We start from the raw sequence: 7144 nt of genomic DNA, 5'->3' as shown, positions 1-7144 counted from the left end.
GGTACAGATTCCACTCTGCTTAATCCATCTTCTGCTATAATAAGTCTTGGTATTCATCTTAGCTCTTGATATGGAGTGCGCATAAAGATAGGAAACTTTGCTCTGGTCAGGACAGGACAGGAGAAGTTGGTTTTTTTTTTTTTTCCTCCCTGAGTTGGAATGATCATGTTTCCCTTAGTTTATGTAAAACTCCCTCAGACACATTGATCCTCAAGCAGAACAAGTCTTTTATCCATGGAAAGAAAAGCACCCTGAAGCTTTAGTAAATCATTGTGTTTCAACTGGTGGATGCTCTGGATTGAAAGAGTACAGGGGAAAGGTACCAGAAGAAATTGAGACTTGAATGAGCCCCCAGTATTCGTCCCAGCTGGCATTTTGATATAAGGCTTACTCTTCCTGATGCACTAATGGGTGGATCCCTTAAAAAAAAATTTTGTCTACACTTGGTTGAGGGAGTGGAGAATATATGATGGGGCCTTGATCTCTGCCAGTGGATGTGATGGGGTGAGATGGAGGGGGATAGCAAGAATTACTGAACAGGTCTCATAGGAGCTCTGGTTCATTGAAGCACATCTGTCATGAGATCAGGATTCTCAATAGGCTCCAGTAAGAACTGGATTTTGTACGAGACACCACTTGTTTTCCTTTGTGGCCATAATTTTCTGTTAATATTCTTCTGAGATGAGAGCTAGTACCTGATAGTATTAATCTTCAGTCCAGGCCTGTGATAGACATATGGTGTGAGGGAAGTTAATCATGAATCCAAGATATTCCAGAAATGGTATCCTTCTGTTTGCCTCAGCACTCTCTCTCTGTACAGAACCCTGACCAGAAAAATTGTCCAGGAAGAGATGAAAGTGAATTTCCTTCTTCCTTAAAGCCAATTTTAATAATACCATTATCCTAGAGAGGGACCCTGAGTACACTTTCAGCTCAAATGGTCTTCCTTCTCTTCTTCTCTACCCCTTCTCCCCCCCAACTTCTTTCACTACCATCTATATGTAAAATAGAAGAATTGTCCATGGGATCATAAAATGGAAATGTGTAGATAAACCTTCTTTAGAAATTATTCAGATGCCCTGTTTGTCCTAGATTCAGAAGTTAGAAATAAGATGTGGACCGGGTTGTGTAGCTCCAGTCTGAAGTGATGGATGGCTTCGTTCATGTCCTGGAATTTCCATGGTTTGAGTTTGAGAATGGGACAAAGCTGTTCCTGTGATTCTTGCTCCTAGGGTACCTTCCCTGGCCAATGGATCCAGAAACCTCACCATGACCAAAGCTGTATGTAGCCTTTTGCTCCCAAACTGGTATGTCTAATTGGGAGTCATGAAAATAGCTCTGAGGCAACTGAGAGCAGCTACTCACCTGACCTCAGCACCTTGCACTTGTTTTAGCAACAACTTGCTGAATGGTATTGTTTCCGGTTGTACTTCATGGACTGCTTCAACTTGCCATTTACCCTGTATTTCTTTCAATAGTGTCTGGCAGGAGCTAGGATAGTAAGTCAACTTCCAATGACTGAATAGCCTCAGCTGTCCATAAAGTTTCTCACTGTATCGCTAAGAGGGCTGGGAACTGAATTGCTTGAGCATCTGATCTCAAGGTGCCATATAGCACTCGTATAGCTGCATGAAACAGATTTGTATCCCACTATCTAATTTAGGGAGATGCTGTTAGGCTTGTGGGATTTTTAGGTTGAGAGGGACCGTACTGCCAACCTCCAATACCATTCCTTGTGAAAACTGAGTAACGTGGGTGTCAGATAACAGTTCATAATTTTTGGTGGGGGGTCTGTCTGATGCTCCCTTAGTTTTTCAAGACCAAATAAGGGGTCTGAGGCGATACTTTCCTGGATTTGGTTGCCTGTGAATGGCCTGTATAGTGAGGAGGCTGCTCTTCTAACTAAAAATCTCCCTCAGTTAGAAAAAGAGACTCTGATCCTCAGGGGAAAATAACCACAGTTACCTTTAGTACTGACACCAGGTTGAATTTTCACACCGAGGAGCCTTCTGGCCATATAAAATGGAGGATGGGGGACAAGAAATAAATGGTGGGTCAAGGGGTCCCTTACTGCCTGCTTGTTCTTCTACATCTGGGCTCCTGTCTCTCTCCTCACTCCATGGCCAGCAGCTGTGGGGAGGGGTTGAGGTGTTGGTGAGGCATGGCAGTTTGAGAAACTGGAAACAATAACCTGGGCTTCAGGGAACGGTGAACCAAAGCAGCAAGGAATGACATCCCAGTAGGTAAGTCATGGCAACATGAAGTGGCAGATGGGGGATGACAGACTGATACTCTCCCAGTCTTTTAGTGGTGGAAGGAAATCCTATCCCTCTGTTACATCTTCCTGGGCAGCATGAAGAGGGGTGTAGTTTATCTAGGGCAATTGCAGTCCTCCTAAGCATAGTTTCACAGTACGGTGCCTGAGAATCCACCCTTTGGGGGATGGAGGGTTTGGGGGCTGAAGGGGAGAGATTTGGGTTTTTTTATACATATATGTATATATTAGTATTATTATTTGACTCTGATTTTTGTACAGGTGGCCTTCCTCCCCTAAGGCAGAAGAATTTCCATTTTGTGTGTGTGCGCTCAAGAACATGTCCAGAGAAGTTTCATGTCTATGACCTGGTCTTTTCTGCAGTGATCTGCCATACAGCACTCCATGAAGGTGAGCTGGGAAAACAGCACTGATATTTATTTCCCTCTTTAGGAGTTTGTCCCCATAATCCTGCTTCAGAGAGGGGAGGGAAGCGGGGCTCAGAGACTGCTCCAAAAATATTTCCAGTGGCTAGCGATCTCCCTGTCGTCCTAGAGACTGAATTTGTCTCATCTTCCCCAGACAGGCCTCTTCTGGGAATGTTGGCCTGGGTCTCAGCAATGGTCTCCAAGAAGTTTTCCCCCATCTATTGTATGGTATTCCACTGGGGCAGTGGCGGTGGTGAAATGTTGGTGGTGTCAGCAGGGGAGATGCATTCATCAGCTTAAACAAGATTTGATCATTAATTATCTTCAATTTAGACCAAATGACGAATCTTGAACTCATGTTATTTCCATCTTAACTTATGGATGTGAAAGCTGGAAATCAACTGAAGGTATGGCCGCGTGTCTCCATACCTTCGAAAGCAAATGCCTCAGGAAAATGCTAGATATTGAATGGAATGAATTTATAACCAGTGCTGAGATAAGTCAGTTAACCTCTTATCTGAAAAAGACCATGGAAATATTTGGGAAGTGAGGTAAGAATGAAGCCAGAGCATCTGCATGGCAGGCATGCTATTGGGCAGATGGAGTAATACCCAAAAGGGACCCTGTGAAAGAATTCCATAAGAGGGAAAACTTATGGGATGGTAGGTAGGGGACATAGTGGCCCAGGATAGGCAGGGATGGCAGGGCCTTGTTTGTGCCCTCGGTGACATCTAACAGTGCAGAGAGGGTTCCGACTCAGTGGCGAAGAGAGCTGGGCCTAAATAACCCAGACTGCACTCTCCAAAGTTGGCAGCATCCATTCATGTCCTCCAACTGCGATTGGCCAGAAAGCAAAGGGTGGGGGGAAGCAGCTGAGCTACATAGAGGCATGTGCCTGCTGATGCAAGCCGTAGGGACTTGAGCCTTCACTCCCCTCAAGGAGATGCAGGAGTGGGGGGCTGCTTGCCCTGGAGCCAGATCTCTTCTAATCCTGTCTGGCTTCTTTCCTGCTGGGGAAGGAGGATGGACTGAGGCAACCCACCTGGCATAAGCTGAAGGAGAGAACTGCACTCTGCCCCCAGAGCCACCCAAGCTCCCTGGTGAAGGAGATGCAGGCCCTTCCCTTTTGTTTCTTTTTTCTCTGTCTGGCTTCTCCGTGAAGCATGCATGGCCACCAGCCATTGCACAAGTACCTCAGAAGGAGGAACAGAGCTGAGGAGCCAATCACCCCAAAAAATCAAATACAGCTGGGAATTAGACAGAAACACTGAGCCAAACTGTTAGTCTAAACTTCTGAAAAAGTTTGGAGTTTCTCTCTCAGGAAAGCTCTGCACCAGGGAGGCCTGCCTGAGTCGCCAGGCACTGGGGAGTGACTGACAGGTCTCATTCTGCCCCAAAGCTGCAAGCAGTCTGATGTATCCATTGTAATGTATCTGTGGACCTTAGCACAATGAATGTGTTTAATTAAAAACGTCTGTTGCTAAAAAGGACAAGTAGGACAGTGATATCAATATAAAAAAGGAAAACAATATACTAGCTGGGCAAGGAGACTGGGGCTGAGAACTAGTTTGGCAGAGGGCAGGACGTGAGAGGAGCTAGATCTGGTAAGGAGCTGACGTGCATGGGCAAAGAGAGGGGGACAAGTAGCCAGGCAAGGGGGGATACTGAGATTGCATGAGCAGACCAGGGAGGGAGATTGGGACTGGAGGCAGTGGGGATAGGAAATCTGGAAGTGGGTGAGGTGACTGGAGGATAGCGCTTGGGAGAGATGGATCAGGTAAGGAGTGAGAAGAAAGATTAAGAGTGGCTGGGCATGAGGGGACTAGCTAGGTGAGAATGGGTCTGGGACAACGAGCTTGGAGTGGGGAAGAGAAAGCACTTGAATACACAAAAGGGGACAAAGAAGAAAGTTCATGCTCGGGGGAGGTGGGGGAATAGGCCCACTAAGAGCACACACTCCTCCATAGCCTGGAATGAAACCCTCATTGGAGTCTCACCATTCCTCTGCCAGTGGTTTTCACAGCTGTTTGCTGAGAGCAAAGTGTCCCAGTCCCTGCTAGTGTTGGTCCATGCAGAGAATGACTGCCTACTGCTGCCATAATTTACTCCATTGATGCAAGTGATAGAGGTCTGTGTGGCAGATCTAAGGGTTCCAGCACTGCTGGTGACCCATGTAAGTATCAATATGATGCCACATGATGGAATTTGCTGTTCTGATCTTTTTTTAAAAAATCCTAGATTACATACAAAAATCCATTAAAATAATAAGGTTGCAAAGTCAAGCTGTCAAAAGTTAGGAAATACCACATTTAAGGTTGCCTGTGCAATCTTAACTCGACTCCCTTGTGATTATGCATTATGATAGTCCTAATTAATTATTGTATTCCCCGCCCCCACAGGATCCCTTCATTCAGTGCACAGGTGGACCTGCTCTGGGGATGAATCAGTGTTGTGTAATGAAGGAGATGGTTGTCTGTAGGACCCTTGCTTCATTTATTTCAGAAGCTGGAGATGTGTAGCATAAAGGGTTGCAGGAAGAGAAGGGATGGTCTCATGGTTAAGCCAGTTGAATGCTGCCCTGGAAAATTGGGTTCTATCCCTGCCTCTGCCACAGAGTTCCTATGTGATGCTGGGTAAGTTGCTTAAACCAAACTTTTCACAGGTGGTCTCTATTTCTGTGTTCCTCATTTTCTGGGTGCCAGACTTGAGACCCTGGGATCTGGTTTGCAGAAGTGCTAAGTGCTCACAGCTTCAAGTGAAGTCAATGTGAACTGTGCTTGGAACATATAAAGTGCTATATAAAGTACTCTGGAAAAAACAGGTCCTAGGCATCTCTAAATTAGTGGATACTTTTTGACCTTGAGCTCTTTGTACCTCAGTTTGCTATCTGTAAAATGGGAATAATACCACCTCATGTCAGGGGCATTGTGAAAATAAATTGTTTGTGAAGCACTCTAATACTGCAGTGATAAGCACCATACAAAAGCTGATGGAGAAATTATTTAATGCCTGCTCTGAAGACAAAATTATGAGTGTGCAGTAAATAACCCATGAAGCCATAGGTTTGCATGAAGAGAAAACAAGCTATTGAATAGCTGCCTCTTCAGTGAGCACTGTCCATTCTATGTACTGAATAAGGCAGAGGTTTTGCAGACAAAAAAGTATGTGATTAAAGACACTGTCATTGTACATATACAGAGCAAAATCAAATTAAGGTTGCACAGGCAACCTTAATTGTGGCATTTCCTAACTTGCCAGTGCTTGATAAGTGCAACCTTAATGTTTTCTTAACGTATTTTTTGTGTGTAATTTTAAAAGGTATAGAATATGATCATGTAACTACAGTCTGTACCACAATTTATATGCACAATGGGGCAACAGACTTGAGAGCGCTTGTGCAGCCTTAAATTTGGAATCTCCTGATTCAAGTGCAAAATTGAGTTGCGATGGGTATTATTCCTAGTAATAGATTTGCCAGTGGTAGACCGTTATGCCCAGTGGAAGGCATTCTGGTCTGGAGCAATAAGCACAGGGTTGGAAGTTAAGAGATCCTGAGTTCTAATCATCCTTCTGCCACTGACCGATTTATTGAGGAGTTTGGTTAAGTCACTTCACCTGTTTTCCCCAATCTGTAAAATGGGGATTACATTTATCCACCTTATAGGGGTATTCTGAGGTTTAATTTAACATCTGTTCAGTACTTTGAACACATACAGCTTTATATAAACACTAAATATTATTGCTAAGTCCATTCAGACACATCTGCACAGTCCAGAACTTAATATTAACATTTTGTTTGTATGGATTATACATCAAACATCACAATAATTATTGTAATATATGTGGCTGCATATCAAACTATTCCAGTATGAAAAGAGGGCTTCATCTGAATAATGACTCTGCTTTCAGCTTTGCCTGGATGAAAGAGCACAGCTAGGATAATAGCCTTTTCCACATGTTGACATAATCATGATGTGATTCAACAACGCTTTTGCTTTCCCTTTCATCTTTGCTGTACAGTGATCTGTTTGCTCTGCAGACAGAGGATTCTTGAAGATGTTTTCTTAAATGATAATTTTTTTGACCCCAGGGAGTGTTTAATTACTGCTGTGCTTCAGAGTTTTTCATGCAAAGATGTTGGAGGGGCATGTGCATTTGTCACTCGGTTACAGCTTTTCTCTGGGGAAAAAACCTGATTTTAATACCCAAAGGGAGTCAGTATGTTCAAGTGTATGTATGTATTTGTCTAGCATTCATCCCCTCATTCCTGTGTTTTGAAGTTTGCAAACTGCCCTTCGTTCAGGGGAATACTGACTCAGACCTATTGGGCCCAGTTCTGATGTTTCACTGTTTGTAAATTCAGATTAACTCCACTAGGGTCAGTTATGTGGACATAAAAAACCATTGCGTTTGGAACTGTAGTTAACTCCTGTCTGCAAAATTCCTCAGGGAGCAGTGTAAT

The sequence above is a fragment of the Lepidochelys olivacea genome (genome assembly GCF_965140295.1).
Source record: "Lepidochelys olivacea isolate rLepOli2 genome assembly, chromosome: 2".
Taxonomy (NCBI): Eukaryota; Metazoa; Chordata; order Testudines; family Cheloniidae; genus Lepidochelys; species Lepidochelys olivacea.
This window is presented reverse-complemented; position numbering follows the sequence as displayed.